This window comes from Gekko japonicus, unplaced genomic scaffold, assembly GCF_001447785.1.
Source record: "Gekko japonicus isolate JY-2015 unplaced genomic scaffold, Gekko_japonicus_V1.1 scaffold212, whole genome shotgun sequence".
Taxonomy (NCBI): Eukaryota; Metazoa; Chordata; class Lepidosauria; order Squamata; family Gekkonidae; genus Gekko; species Gekko japonicus.
Window position 1 is genome coordinate 1,208,065 of NW_015161953.1, and position 16,896 is coordinate 1,224,960.

Here is a 16,896-nt window from a genome sequence, read left to right on the forward strand (position 1 = left end):
ACATAAATTTCTTATGCTTTGTTCTCTGAAACAGCAAAGGTCCTTGGGCAGAGATGTAGCAAGTGAGACTTTCCTCATTGGCTCAAACAATGCACATTTTGCTTCCTGGAACTAAAATACAATGCTGTGCACAGTTATGCCAGTCCAACCTTGTTGGCTAGAGTAAGTCTCCATAGGATTGCATTGCTAGAGACATTTTTAAAAAAATGAAAGTGGGCATCTGAGCTAGCTAATGGCTAAAACTGGCACTGGGTGAAATGTCCCTAAGCTACACCAGATACTTGGGCCATATGGTAACCTAACACTTCCAAGAAGAAATCAGTTTAAAAATGAGAACATTTAACTATGAAGTTTCATATACCGCAGGATCTGAGATACTAAGGAGAAATATAGGCATAAATATTTCTAAAATAAATAAAGTATTTTGTCTGACATCAAGGATAAATTTCCGTTCAGCATACAGGTGGTGGTGATCTTGTGGATTTCTTGACTTCCATAGCAGGTAGGAGTCAGGAATCAAGGTTCTATGAGGTCCAGAACCAGATTAGTTGAGTAGAGTCAGAGTAGCTAGGAAAATTTGCTTTCACTGCTCCTTGTGCATAGGTTCATGTGGTCTGCTGTAGAAGAGCAAGAGTCAAGTTCAGTAGTACCTTAAAGACCAATAAGATTTCCAGATCTGGTGAGGGGAGCTTTGGCTCTCAAAAGCTTATGCCCTGGAAATCTTGTTGGTCTTTAAGGTGCTGCTGGACTCAAATCTTGCTGCTTGTGCAGGTTGCAGACTGGCTTCTCTTTACCTCTGCCTTGCCTGGTCCTCCTCCCAGCTTCAAAGGAACTGCTTCTGACAGTGGTTTAGCTGAGTTAGGGTTGGTTTTTTTAAAAACATTATTGTTTTGCCAGTGGGGTACTTTGACATACCACACTTTAATCTCTCCAGTTGCAAAACCCTTTGAACTGTACAGGTTGTTCTATTAGGATTGCTTGGGAGTAGAGAATCTTGCTTCAGTGAACGTTAGTTTCTTCCATTACTATGGATCTAGGCAGGGGTTATTTTGTAGAAAAAGAGGTGCAGGAACTCATTAGCATAACTCATTAGCATAACTTATTTGCATATGCCACACCCCCTGATGTCACCGGAAGTTTGTCAGAAGGCAACACCCACTGCTCAGGCTAACTGGAGTGTTTTTGGGTTGCTAGCTATGGGGGGGGGGGGGGGGGGAGAACGTGCAGATCTGTCCTCGCAGAGGACGGGGAGCTTGTACCTGAATAAAACTTGGTCTTAAAGGTGCCACTGGACTGTTTTGGACCGGGGGGCCGGGGGGGGGCTCAGCTAGTGTTGCACAAGATCTTGCACAAGCAGAACTGTGTTGAGCCCATCAGTGTTTCATCACTGGATCCAAGCCACAGTCTTCCAAATTCAGATCTATCAAATATGTTTTCATACACATCCTGCATAGTTTTGAAGTTGGCTTGTATATGATGATGGGTTACTATCCCGAATGAGCTCTTGCACTAAGTTGACTCTAAAGTACTGTTTAAGGTATCCTTTGACCACTTGTCTACCTTGCTGGTATTGGCCCACAATCAGCATGCTTCTGACACCAGAAGAAGTTATTCAGATTGTAATATTTTGGTAATTATGAAAGGTGTGTTTTCAGTATAAGAACAGCTGAAATATTTTGAATGAAAAATTGGACAAAGAATATTTTTGGCACTGTAATACTTGGGCCGAGGCTCATGCCATGTTCACCAGTGGCAAACAGGGAGCTGATTTTCAACAAACCGTTCATCTGCTAGTTCATTTCTCTTTGGCAGGCTGTTTCACCATATTCCTTCTTAACAGTGAAGTACAGCAGACTTTGCCTTTTACACATGCACATTTTCACACAGCCTTATTGAATTCTGGTTTCTCCCCCTTTTTTCTGCACCACTGCTTTGCTTGTGGTGTAGTATAGTGCAGTGGTTACAGTGTCAGGTTGGGACCATTGAGACTCAGGCTCAAATCCTGACTCTGCTATGGTAGCTTTATGAGTGATCTTTGGCCAGTCACACGCTCTTGGCTCAACCTACCTCACAGGGTTGTTGTGAGGATAAAATAGAGTTGATGGGGATAATGTAATCCATTTTGGGTCCACACTGGGGAGAAAGGTAGAGTGTAAATGAAGTAAATAAATAAATTAAACTAAATAGACATTTAATTTAGTAATAAATCATGTCAATCAGTCATAATTCTTTTAAAATAAAAAAATCCTACAGTTTAGTGTTCACCTAAGAACGATTTTAATGGTTGTCATTCTACTTGGATCAGCAGTGTTTTCATGCATGCAAAGTTCTGGGGAAAAACAGTGCAAATCTGTTCAGCAGATGTTTGTGTTGTTCGGTGTCAAACCAAGAAGACCCAGGAATCAGCTTATGTCTGATCATCATAGTCAAATGAGGTGTAAGTCTAGATGTCAGAACACATTTGACACAAAACTTACAGCATCCCTATATAATACTTGGAAGCCAAAAGCAACATTTGGGTTGCTTACAACTGATATAGCTGAAAAAGGGTCAGTAGTATTCTTTGGTGTCTTGAAGGCCAAATAAAGGCATTGCTTAAGGCCCACAATAAATGTTGTTTGTTCATAGTAGAAGGATGTGACCTTTTATGTCTTATGTAATGCCTGGAGAAATGAACATCTGTCATGCCCTGAAGGTAGAAATTCAGTAGTCTTTCCTTCACATGCACTGTCTTCGAAAGATATGCTATGGTTTTCTGTATAACATTCTAGTTATATTACGGAAGCCATAGCTAACAGATGGGGGGTGGGCTTGCCTATCTGAATCAGAAGGCGTAATTATCTGTGGTATGCTTCAGAAATGCCAGTTCTGCCAATAAAGATTGGAAGCTGCAAGACTGGCTTTGTGTTTTCCAACAAAGTGTGATCTATTAGACCAACCCTGACAGTGTTTGGTCTTCCCTGCTGTGCACAGATTGACTCCATATAGATGGCTAATTAAACTTTAAGTCAGTAAACAGATATGAGAAGCCACCGCTTTGAAGACAAGAAGATCACAAGAACAATATCCTGTAGATTGGTTAACCTCAGTTACAGTTCAGTATGTCAGTTCCACAGCTATGAATTCTGTTAATTTTAAAAACTCTTCCCTCATCCGATATTTGTAGCAGATGACTTTTTTTTGTTTGATGAGTAAATAGTGTGAATATGTTCTTGTTTCCTAATATTGTATTATCCCTTAATATATCTTTAATAAATGATGCTATTTGCTTGAACGTTTACTTTCATATAATAACTAAACTCTGGGTTGTGCTGCTAAATGTGGAGCAGCTGAATCTAATTCCTCACATGCTGTCAAGCATGCCACATGTAAAATAATTATTTATGTTTAAAAGAAGTTATAACAGCAATCTGCTTTTTTATTTTTGCACTTCATTTATCCTAAAATAACATGAAGGAATTCAAGGATTTATTTATTTTTTTATTGTGGCAGATAGTGGATTTTCCTTTGACATAAAGAGAATATAATTTTTCATGGGGAGCTGTTGCAGGAGGAGGTAAGTGCCTGGGTTGGGATCAGTATCATAAATACGGATACTTGAAAGTACGTTCTGTAGAAATCAGAAGTTCAATTGGTTAATTTTTTTATTAAATCTGCATCAATTTGTAACGTAGAAAAATGCTTCTAAAGAAAAATAGCATACTCTGGTTTGGATCCAAAGGTTCCATTCCATTCTGGTGGGAGGCTGGATTGTGAAAAGAAAGAAAACTTTGGTTCTTATCCTTTGTTTTTGGATGCACACTATGTGTTAACAGCAGGGATCCTCTTAGAAGAGGCATTTCCCTTACTCATTCACCAAAAGGAATGTCTCTTCTAAAATGGCGCCTGCTGTCTGCATCTGTACAATACTTGTTTTTTTTTTAATCCGCCGATTTAATTGGGGGCACATTTTCAGTCAATTAACATTTCTCTGATTGAATAATTGACTAAGTTTTATTTAGTGGTAATATAATTAGAACTAAGTGGTAATATAATTAGAACTGGAGTTTAGAATTGTACACAAGTCACTTGGAGGCAGCCAGGGTGTGTATGAGTAAAGGGCATGATCCAAAGAACTACAAAGCTTGTGCAGGGCATCCAAGTGAGACTTGTGTTTTGTGAACATGAGCTCTGTCAATCTGCAAGGCAAGCTGCTTTTGACACTGAGGAAAGTTTCAAAAACATTTTCTGATATGGCGTTTGTGATTAGCCATTCAAATAAATCAGTTCTAAACTTATACTATGCAAGCTTTTTGCATAAGCTTAAACAGCATTTTGGATCCTGGCCTTAGTATTTAACAGACATATAATTGTCTCACATATATGGTTCATAGAAGACTTGCATCTGCCAATATTTGGCAGAGGAAATTAAGGAAAGTTGTGCTATACTATATAAACATAGTACGAAGGTGTGCAACCAAAGCTGCATCTGGCAGGCAAGAGATGGTTTTAGATAAATGGTCAGTAAACATGTGCTGAGAACTGAGATTTAAAAAAACCCTACTTAAATAGGTATCATAGGTTGAGTATAATGTACTTCAGTTGCAACAGGCATGAACGTCGGCATGAAAGCATTTCATTACAAGTCAGTATTTCATTGAGATAATCAATCAGTTATAGTGTTGTCTTTCCTTGATGCATAGCATGTTGTCATGAAGACTGGGTTCCTGGACTGTTTCACCAGTTAACAAAAATGTTCCCATGAATAGCTAGATCTATTTTTTCACAAATGTTTGTCGCCAAGAGCAAAAAGGCAATGAGGGTTAGAAAATTGCGTTTGTGTGAGTGACACTTAGTTGACCTTCACTTATTTGAATGTAGCCTGGACATTCTTTGCAGTTTCATTATGGCCTAATGGCTGCTGTTGCTCCATGACAAGTAACAGCTCAACACCAGGCTTGAGGTTATTCTTCCGAGATCAGAAGAAATGGGATCAGCAGAAATAAGATTTAAATATCTGTGATCCAGCTCCAGAAGCAAAATTCAGCTATGGGGCATGTATTAGGGACATTGTCTCCCTATAAGCAATTAACACTATTAATAGTACATTGGAATATACGGAATCAGTAGTATATTGGAGTATATGCGATCAAAATTTAGCTTCCTAGCTATGCTGCAGTCTATAGTACCATTTGTTCATTTCCTGTGCAGGAGCCAATTATAAATTAGATCTCCAAATAATTTAATTGCTTTTTTACCCCCAACATGCCACACTGAGGTCCCGATCACACGCAGAATTAGCCACACGATAGGCAGGAGGAATGCCGGGCGGATTTTAAGGGTGCGATCACACAGGAACATCTGGCAAGCATCCTGCACCCATTGCCAACCCGTTGGGCTCCGCCAAAGAAGCGGAGTTAAAAAATACTGGGGAAACTGCAGTATCAAAAGAGTTTTTGACGGGCCGCAGATGGACTTCTCCATGTGATCACTCCAGCGCACTCCCATTGAGCCAATGATCCCCTGTTGAAGCACACTGGAAACACGCAGCGAAGGAAAAAACCCGATTCACCCACCACTGCGTCTGATCACGCAGTGGCAGGTCAAATCACTACGGCGCAAATAGCCTCGCTTCCCCCCCTCTGCGTTATCTGGCACGTGTGACCGTACTCTAGCACTAGTATTAGGCAGTTCAGATAGATAGCTGATAACCAGGCAGTGTATCTACACTTCAGACTGATTGCCAAATAGATTTTGAATGGATGCAGATCAAAGTCCTTCACTTAAGTAAGATAAGTAAGAAATGAAATAAAAAGTAATGAAACTCCTAAAGTCATGATATGTTATAATGAATTTTTGTGTGTGTGTGTGATTAAGGTGCTGCCAGTGAAGCAATTTACAAAGACTTAGTGAAAGAAGCTATATGTTGGGAGTGCTGTTAGCAGTGAGGCTGAGAGAGAGGATTTCTAAAATTGTTCACATCAAATGAAAGCCATTACCTGGCAAAAGTGGCAACATGAGTAGTAGGGACCGCCTCACTGGCACGTGTGTGCATGTGTGTTCTATATGGTTAAAACCATAATTTATGATGCATCTAATATGTAGCTCTGAAATAATCAACATGAGGAAAGATTGTTATGAAGTGGAAATAACATTGAATGCTACAGCTTAAGTAGAAGATCCCATTTGGTATTTGTGTACAATATGCTGTTAAATACAGCTGGCATTTTTCCAAGCATAGATCTGTTCCTGGTTGCTGTCCCACCCCCTGGTTCAATGCCTGCTAATGTGTGTGAAGGGGAAACTCCTACTCCCTTGCATTCCATAAGAAGTGTGACTTGGCTTTTTGTCTGCTGGAATGTTGGCTGCTATTATGAGGTAGACAATGTTGAGAGTGAGGGGTACGAATCATTAAAAATGTCCTATTTTTACTAGTAATCTGGAATAAATTTTTAGAGTGTATTAAATATCTGTTAAATATCTGTTAACGCTTTTGATACTTTCATTAGTAAATGAGGACAAAGCATTCTAATGGAAAGACAAAAACACACACACTGAGGTATATGTGAATGTAGGCATTTTGCATGGAATGCTGGCATGGAATATAAGAACTTGCCTTGGCTGGAATGACAGGTTCATTGTGAGCATAGGCCACTGTGCCATTGCTCAGTCAGTACTTGCATTACAGCTGTTTCAGTGGTCAGCAGAGGAATATAACCAGCCTGAGAAGGAATCATGAGGAAGAATCATGTAAACTGGTTCTGAGTCCATAGAACTGTCTTTGGTGTTCTATCTTGATCCTGGTAGAAACTGAATTTTATTTTATTTTTTTAAGTGACAGCTCATGCTTGTATATGAACTCAGTGGCAGGGTGACAACATTCAGAAGGTGGTACTTGATATGGAACACTTCACTGCAGTAAAAATGTGAGATGTAAACTTGCTTGTTTTACCAAACACTCCAGAAAAGTCAGCTAAAATGTAAACAGTATTTCATTTTAAAGCAGTGAATAGAAGGGCATGAAGATGAAATTTTTGTTTCAGCCATTACGCTGTTGTCTCTTGAATATCAAACTGTTGGCTAGTGAAAGCATTTGTAAATGTCTCCATGCTGAATGGCCATACACATGGAAGACTTAACATCTGATACAGCGTATCCACAGAAATAGCCACCATGTCCTGGCTGCAATCCAGGAAAGGGCTGTACTGAAAATGAGCCAACTGGTACTACATGGAATTGCGTGTGGGTGTGGGGTACATCTTTGTATGTGCCAGGTTAGACTCTCTAAGTGGCTGGGTTACTGAGGCTGATGGGGAAGCCCTGAATAGACCAGTAACAAAGATCTGATTTGGCCCAAATGCAGGAGATGGAATGAAAGAAAGCTGAACAGTGAGATCAATGACTCATTCAATTTATCTTTACCTTTTATGGTGCATTTTAATCAGTTGTGTGCATTAAAAGTGCCTAGAGGCATTCATTGTTATCTTTTGTCTTTCTGGATATACAGTATTCTTCGAATAAACTGCAGTGTTTTGTGTCACATCTAAAGATCTACTGATATGTAATAATCCTACATACAAGAGACAAATAAAAGAAGGGTCTCCAATCCATTAAGGCAACAAATCTTACAGCATATGGGGAAAGGAAATACACTAGATCTGTTGTACTGAAATAGTTATGAATGAACTTGTTGACTAAAAGAATCTGTAAAGCAAAAAAGGTAGTGGTTAAAACCAGTTGTGAGCTTTTTCTATGGGAAGAGCCAAGAGCTTAAACAGTGGCAATGTCTGAAGCCCTATAAAGCCTAATAGAGACACGCTGTATAAGGACAAAGAGAAATTAAGCCCAAAACACAAGCCGTGTAGCAAATGCTAAAATTAAATGCCATTTGTGCTTCTATTTGGGAAGGTTCTTCCTTTACGAGTCCCTCCTTTGAGCCCCATCTTGGCATGCAGTCCTGGCTAGCTTACAGCTATAAAGTGCTGAAGAGAAGTGAGCAGAGGGTGGGAAAGAAGGCGGAAATATGTAGCACTGGAAATTTTCAAAGAACAGCTTTGAAGAAGGATCATAATAGTTCTGATGTTGTGTGGGCTTGAGGAATTTCAATAATGGTTCAGAATTTACAGTATACACCCCATGTAAGACCAGCTTTTGGAGCTGATAAATCTGCCATATGCCTGCATATATTTTTTTTGCCCAGATCAGGGTCACTAATGCATAAGATCAGTGCAGCAAAGCATAGCTTATTGTTAGAAATACAGTTAACATTCTCTGGTGCTTTCACAGAACAAATGGTGCTTATCTGTTAACTTTGCTGTGATTTGTATGAGCAGAAGGATAGATGATGTATGAAGAAATGCTCCTCAAAAATGACAGAAAATGTAACTGTGAATATTAAAACAAAGGATTGATAGAACTTTTTTTCACATGACATGTTATAGGAGTGCTCTTAGATTAAAGATAAACATTTGCCGCAAAAATTTGATACTCATTTTATCAGAACCAAAGAAAAATGTGTTCATTTCTTAAAGCTAAAAATATATATTGACAATTTAAATAGTTCTAAAATAAAGAAGTAGAAAAGTAAAGATTTTAGTGTATCCTTTAACTGTGTTATACAATCTTACAGTATTTTATAGGATTTGCAAATAGTTGACTAGGTTATTTAGTGAGAAAACAGTGTGGTGTAGTGGTTAAGAGTATCGGACTAGTAAGACCCAGGTTTGAATCTGCACTTGTACCATGAAAGCTTGCTGGGTGACCTTGGGCCAGTCATATACTCTCAGCCTAACCTACCTCACAGGGTTGTTGTGAAGATAAAATGGAGGAGAGGAGAATAATATAAGCCACTTTGGGTCCCCATTGGGGGAAATGGTGGCAGATAAATAAATCTTTTTTCAATTATTATTATTCCAAATGTAATCATTGTATTCTGTTACTGGAACAAAATGCCTTCTGACTGCAGTTCTGGCCATCCTTTCTCTGGTGAATTATTTATTTATTTGACTTATATCCCGCCCTCCCTGCAAAGCAGTTTCTTCTGTAATTGGCCACTTCCCTTTACTGAAGTGGCTAGGCATGCTCTACATTCCTGAAATATAACTACTGTATGAAGATGAACTGGACTAATGTTTTGCTTTCTGGTAAACAGAAGAGCAACAGCTAACCAAAGGTAATGTAAAAGGCTTTGTTAGGAAGCTGAAATGCTGGTTGCCCTTGTTCTGGAAGGTAGGACATCAGAACTTAGTAGCTAGTCATCCTTGATAACCAAAAAGCCCCGTTGGCAGAGTGGCTTTGTCTGCCTGTCTAGCATTGCATCATTTTGTGGCAATAGACATAACTGACAGTGCTTTCCTGAAGATGACAAAAGGAACATAAGAACTGGATGTGCAGCTGTTTGGAGCTCTTCATGAGAATATCTTGCATCAGGGGACGGTCCCTTATGCTGTAGGAAGTTAATAGGTTTTGTGGAATAAATCTATGTGATCTAGCTAGAAAAAACTTGCTCTCTGGTGCAAACAGTGGAGGGACTTTGATAATATTGTTTTTCTGGCACTTGTTAAAAACTGTCCCCATTTTATGTATTTCTCAGCCTTGTTCCTGTTTTGCTTTTGCCTTACTGATCTCTGATTGATCTGAACTCAGTCACTGTCTAAGTATTCTTCATCTGTTCAGCACAGTGCTCTTTTTTACACCCATTCTTGTGAGACACATTTTGCTGTAGAAATATGTTTGCTAGTTCTAAATATAGTGCAGATCAGATAGGAGTAATGCCTAAGTAACTGCTAAATTATAAAATGCACGCTTTTCAGAAAAGAATTTAGATTAGATAATAACAATTATGATTTGTATAAGACATCTGAATGTTTTTGAAGTGATCAAACAAGCTCCTCGAGCAAACCAGAAAGCAGATTTAGTATTTCAAAAGAAGCCTTGCATGACTTAGATGCTAACAGATGAGTTCTGTTTAAAATACACAGAGCTCATCCCAGTCATGATGCTAAAATAGATGCAGTTCCTGAACTATCACACATGCTCTGCATGAAGTAATTCCCTGTGTTATTAATCCAAGAACACATGAAGCTGTATTGCCACTGCCCTTTCTACCACCTTACCCAGGAATGGTAGATTTGACACTGGCAGTAGTTATTAAAGACCGTCTGGTCCAAAGAAGATTTCTTAAGGAGAGGGTGAATTACCACCTCCTTCAGTCCCTCTAGGAAAGTTCCCGATGAAAGAGATAGATTTATAATCTCCCACAGGGGGATCCACACCTCATCACTGCAGGCCTTGATCAGCCACGATGGGCAGGGATCTAGTAGGCTTAACAGCTGCCAGGATCTTGTCAACTTCATCCTGGGAGATCAGACTGAAGTGGTCCAAAATTGGGCCTGAAGACGGCCAATGGGCTTCCAGTTCTCTTACTGTATCAATTGTGGATGGGACGTCGTGGCAGAGCGACAAGACTTTGTCTGCAAAATGGCTTGCAAATGCCTCACCGCCAATAAGCAATTCCCTAGGATTTGGTGTGCCTTGAGGCAGAATAGTCAATGTCCGAATAATTCTAAATAATTGCGCCAGGCGAGAGCTAGCAGACGCAATGGAGGACACGTACTTTGGGGAAGAAGCGAGCAATTGAAGTATTTGTGCCATTCCCCTCCTTTCTTGGAGATGGCTGCTTGGTAGACAACAGGGGTACCAGCCACATGACCATGGAAGCGTCTTCGGACAGCCCTGGCTCTTCAGCTTGGAAACGGAGATGAGAACTGCCCCCTAGAGTCGGATTCGACTAGCCTTCAAGCAAGGGAAACCTTTACCCTTTTTTTAGTATAATATACTACTATTCTTTTCTCAGTAGCTAACAGAATGTAAAGTATGTGGAGGTTTTTAAATGAAAAGTTTAAGTGCTATTTTTACTATCTGTTATTAATGGGGTTTAAAATATAATTTCGTCATCTTTATTACATCTGTGATCTAAACACTATTTTAACATTTTTAACAATCCTAACAGCATTAATTTTGGGCTGAGTAAGCAAGATGTGTTGGTTATGATATTTTAATATGGGAGGTGTCACGGCTCAGGTGGGGTGTCACCTGACGCTGCCACCACTCTGGATTTGGGATCCCTTGAGAAGGCCCAGAGCACCCTCCCAAGACCTTCAGACCTCCCTTTTGGCCGAATAATAGGCGTGAGGACCAGGCAGAGTGAACAATGAAAATAGTTTATTTTATAGGAGATCAAACAACAAGGTGCAGAATAATAACAGTAAGTGGGTGTAAAGAAAAGAAAAGAAATCAAATGCCCTAACACATCTAAATATATTGTCCCTAGCTCACTATCTTAAGTGGCCTTAGACTACTCACCCTTCCCTCAGGATGAGGGTTTCTTCCCACAGCAGCCTGAGTCCCTTCTGCCCCTGTTCCCTGGGAAAAAGAACAGCTTTTTCTCTTGCACCAGTTCTTTTATTCCCCTGCCCTCTTCTTCCCTATTGGTTAAAATCGGCACCAAAACTTCCCAAGGCCTTCTGGAGTTTGTAGGCCTAGCCTCCCCTACTGCTAGCCAGGCTCTCTGGGCCTAGTAGGTTTCTGGTGGCACAGCCCAGATCATGACAGGAGGTTTCCCAGATTCTTGTACTTTATACAAGGAAAAGTGTGTCCAACTGACAATAGAATTTTAACATCCTCCTTAGCAGAACCTACTTGAGAAAGTGCCTTCCCCCAAAAAAGAAAAAGAAAAGATACAGTAGAATATGTCTTCTTTGTAATTATGTTCATAATTGGGATGAGGTTTGTGGCTAAGTGATAGAACCATTGCTTTACATGCAGAAGGTCCCAAGTTCAATCCCTAGCATCTCCAGTTAAAAGGGCCAGGCAGTAGGAGAGCTGCTGCCGGTCTGAGTAGACAATACTTCTAACAGTCCCAATTTTTCATCAACTTTTTTTTTTACTATAGTAAATGCTTTACCGCTTGAAGAGTTGTCAGGTCACTGCAAGGGTATTAGCTGCCCACAGAGACTCTGCCCTTGTGATAGAACTGTAATTGAAACTTTACCTCAGTTTGTATTAACGTAACTTGTATTCATCTATAAGAGCTAAATTTATATTGCCTTTATTGAGTAAGTTTCCTTACTGTTCACATTATTATTATTTTATGATGATGATGATGATTAGATTTTTATCCCACCCATCCCTGCACACAGGGCTCAAGGCAGCAGACAACGATTAAAAACACAGATAAAACAATAAAAATATTCTACAGTTTTACAAATTAAGCACACCAAGATGGCCTGTAAACCTAGGAACATGCTCCTATATGTCTATAAAGTGACCAAGATTAAGAAGGGGCCAGTCACCCCCAACAGGTGCTGAACATACCAGGTCAGGAGGTGGAGCATGGGAGGCCAGAATAATGAGACACCCTTCACCTCAGCCAAAGGCCCAGGGAAACATCTCCATTTTACAGGAATTGCAGAATTGAAGCAGATCCCACAGGGCCCTGATCTCACTCGGTTGAGTGTTCCACCAGACTGAGGCTAAGCAGATGTCCTTAGGGCCAAAGACCACCTGTTTTTCTGATGAGCATAATGCTCTTTGAGGGACATAGCAGGAGAGGAAGTCCTATAGATATGTAGGTCCTGGACCACTCAGGGCTTTGAAGGTTAATACCATAACCTTGAACTGGATTCTGTACTCCACTGGAAGCCACTGCACCTGGCAGGGCATTGGCTGGATATGCACTCTAAAAGGTGCCCCTGTAAGGACACGCGCTGCTGCATTTTGAACCAGTTGTAGTTTCCGAGTCAACCTCAAGGGCAACCCAGCACAGAGCGATTTACAGTAATCCAGCCTGGAGGTGATTATCGCATGGATCGCTGTGGCTAGGTTGCAAGGAGAGAGATAGGGAACGGGTTGCCTGACCAGCTGGAGGTGGTAAAAGCTGTTCTGGCAATGGCCATGACCTGGACCTCCATAGAAAGTGTGGCATCCAAAATCACGCCCAGACTCCTCACCGTTGGTGTCAGTATCAATGGCACCTTGCCCTGAGCTGAGAACTGGATCCCTAAATTCACCCCTTCACAACTCAGGCACAGGACCTCCATCTTTGATGGATTTAATTTCAGATGTGTTAATTTGTGGTAAAGTTTATATTTATGGGGTTAACTATTAGTGGGGCTGTTGTTTGATTAATTTTGCCAAGGTGCTTTGGAGCACATAGGTGCTCTGATTTTGAAATAGGAACAGGAGTATACAGTACTGACCTTGGGGGGACCAAGAGTCTGATTCAGTAGAAGGCGGCTTTGTTACACAATAGAATGGTAGAGAGAGGAACAGGAATATCAAAACTGGGATAGTACCTATAGTACCAATTCTAAACTCAAAAACGTGTTTGACACAAATTTTCTCTGAGACTCTTTAAGTCCCAAGGAAGGATAAGTTCAGCTGATCTGCATTCTAGAACATAAGTTGTTTGTGTTAAAATCCATTTCTAAGTAAAAACTACGTCTAAGCAAAACTGGAACTATGAGAAACTTATTTTATTTATTGAAGCACATGAAACAAGAAATTTCAAACTTCAGTTTTTTCACATTTCACAGAAACAGATTTTCCGGTATCCATTCAAGGAGATACTTTCCAACATGCACGAAATTTCTTTTACATCATCATTTGCTGTAAGTCAAAAGGAATTGATACTTTGCAAAATAAATATGCTACTTTAGGCCAAACAGGCAGTATTTAAGATTTTAAAATTTAAGATTCTTGGCACTCAGTATATCTGCTTGCCTAGTTACTATTTTTCTGTAGAAGCACTCATGTTTTTTGTACATTCAGTTCATTTTAGTTTTAAAAAATTGGTTCAAAATCTTTATACCTGTTATTGAGGGGTTTTGTTTAGTTCTCAATGCTTTCATTTGGAACATTGTTTCTAGCTGTAACTTTTTTGGCTTTCCACCCAACTGACATGACTTTCTTGAGAACTGTTTTTATGGCCATTCTTATTCTCCCTATATTTATTTATTTGATTTATCAACTGCCCTCCCCCGGAGACTGGGCCCAGGGCGGTGTACAGCATGGTCATAAGACATCAGATAAAACAAGATCACTAGTCATTCATTTTCCATAGATAGTTAAATATATTTGCAGCCTCAGCAGAACATCCTCAAAACCTGATACCACATTTGGACTATAGTAGCAGTGAGACAGCTTTTGGAGCTGATAACACCAGCAAATATTTAGGATCAGAGTATTAGAAAGTGTATTTGAGGACTGCACACGTATGCCCGTAATTACTATTATTTATCTTGATTGAATCCTCCCTGTTAATAAAAAACCAAGTCCAGCTGCCTTCATCTTTTGAGTACATAATAGTTAATGTATGGATCAAAGTAATTAACAAATTGTTGCTAGTTTAATTGAAACTATTTTAAGGCAGAACTGCTTAGAATCCATACCAGGTGTATTTTGGTAAATAGCCTGGAATGCTGTCATGATGCTGCTGATGGTATGACAAGAAGGATTTAATTGCTTTCAGCTTAACCTATTAGTTTTAATTTTCAGGGCTTAGGGGTAGTCTCTGGGAAATGAACATTTGTTGAAAGGTCTTGCAGAGATCCAAATACTCATGATTGCCCTACAATTAGCCACTCAGAGTTGGTTAAAAATGTGGAATGTGTCAAGCAACTTGCTATAGAAAATTGATGAGAGAGTTCTCTAAACAGTGGAGCCTTCCTGCTATTTCCCACTTCATGTGAAGTACCATTTTTAAAAAAATGTTCCAGAAAGGCAGGCTCGGAAAATTCTATAAACCTGGGGGGGGGGGAATAGAATTCCAAAGTTTGCAGTGACCAATTGTGCAGCTGTTAGAATATTATTGTCTACTTGATAATATAGTAATTTTGCCATTAATATATATATTTTTCTCTTTATGGCATTAAAAAGATGTGGCCTACTTAGTTTATTGTCTATTATTCTTGCTGAGAACCTAAATGGATCACACCATTGAAAACAATGCAAGAAGAGCCATATATAACACACAACCAATTGTGAATAAAACTGAGTTACAAAACATACTAGGCTACTATCTGAGAATTATGCAACCCAATCCTGTGTATGTTTACTCAGAAATAAATGCTGCTAAATGGGACTTACTCCCAAATTCATGTGCATAGGATTGCATCTTTAGCTATTACCATTGAATTGACTAAATAAAGCAAGCGTTTTGGTTTAACTACTGGCATTCAATTTGGCATCGATTTATACATCAGTTTGATTTGTACATCAGTTTGGTTGCAATGTGATTTTGCTATTGAACTTTAAAATGCTGAAATGAAATTTGGAACACATGTTCATGACACAGCCCTTTGTTCCAAGTTCAAATACCAGCTAGTCTTCCACACCTGTTTTTGGAAGGGGATAGATAATGCAAATAACAATGCATTGTGATGTCTGCCTTGGAGTACTGGTGTAGCAGAGTGAAAGCTACTGTACATGAGGAGAATAATCCTGAACATTTCAACTCCCAGCTTGGCCTTTCATTCAGACACCTGTTGTCTAGAGATCTGGAAGAAAGCGAGGCCATCCAACCAGTACTTGACCAGTAGGATGATTTAAAACATGTAAATAAATACATGCAATTCTAGGTTATTTTTCGAGTGGAACAGAGCTTGGGGATGTGGTGATATTTGTCACCAGCTGAAGTGCCATCTGTAAAATGAATTATGCTAGTCCTAAGCACTGAGCAATTTTCAGCAAATCCAAAAGCACAAATGTTTAACTCTTAAGCTTGTTCTGGCCTTGGTTTATTACTGATAAGCTGCTTGAGTGTTTTGGCAACTTGATAATGACCTTATTTTTTCTTATTCATGCACTACCTGAGATATCTGTGGTGTTTGAAGATCTTTGCAATATGCTTGTGCTTTGGCCCCTTGAGCTCTTTGTGATATTGATTTCTGGAGTCAAATTTATGTTAATATTAGCCTGCTGCATGTTTGGATGTGGTACTTCCAGACATCTTGTCATCCTTGTACGGTTGGGGTGCCCAACATATGTCACATACAGTCAGGCAGAGCCACATTGTACAGCTGGTGCCTGGATCCCCCTCAACCTGAAACTCCATTGCACTTCTTATTGAGTCTTGTGGGACATAGGAAGGCGTTTCCTGATGGAGTGGAGATAGATAAAAATGCCACTGTTCAGCTGAGAGTTGGCTTTCTGATCTCTCCCTCATTCCCCTCAGAGGTATGTTGCTATGTGTCTGCTGGGATCCAGCAAAAAGTTTCTGGGGGGGTAACAGAATGTCGAGAGGCAACATTCTGACCCCTCCTCTAACTTTTTACCGGAATGTAGCAAGAACTTTGGGGGAAGGTGTGCAGAATACCATCCCTCAGTAGCATTCTTCTGTCTCTGCCCCATGAGAATTTTCCCCATTGTATCTCAGACACGTGCACTTGCAAGCTCCTGGGGTACAATGGAAGTGCTTGCAAATGTAAGAAATGTCTCTGTTGTTGCCCAAGGGCTTGCAAGTGCAATGGCTAATTGTATGTGTTTGTGGAGGGGGGAGTTCAGAACAACGCCTAGTAGCCCACAGAAAGCTGAGAGGTGGTGTTCTAAGCCAACCCCCCAATTGCATCTCAGTCTTAGGGTTGCCAAATCGGGATCGTCCGGGAGCGGGGGGCTCCCGGACGATCCCGGGTGTGTGTGTGCGCGCGCGCAGCGTGCACATCACCCAGAAGGGGAAAAGAAAGAGTTTTCCCCTCAAATGGCTGCCATTTGAGGGGAAAACTCTTTCTTTTCCCCTCAAATCGCGTGGCCCCGCCCCCAGCGTGCGACGTCACTTCCGGGTGACGCGCACGCGGGGGTGGGGTTTCCCCCGGGCCCCGATTCTGGCGCGCCGGGAATCGGGGCTCCGAAACGGGGGAT

General features: G+C 40.4%; 1 protein-coding gene across 1 annotated transcript in view; it reads left to right on the forward strand.

Annotated features, from left to right (window-relative positions):
• SLIT3 (slit guidance ligand 3) overlaps window positions 1-16,896 on the forward strand; it is a gene marked incomplete at its 3' end in the record, with an annotated part of 512,561 nt that overhangs the window by 158,310 nt on the left and 337,355 nt on the right. The gene's annotated exons all lie outside the window — the stretch shown is intronic.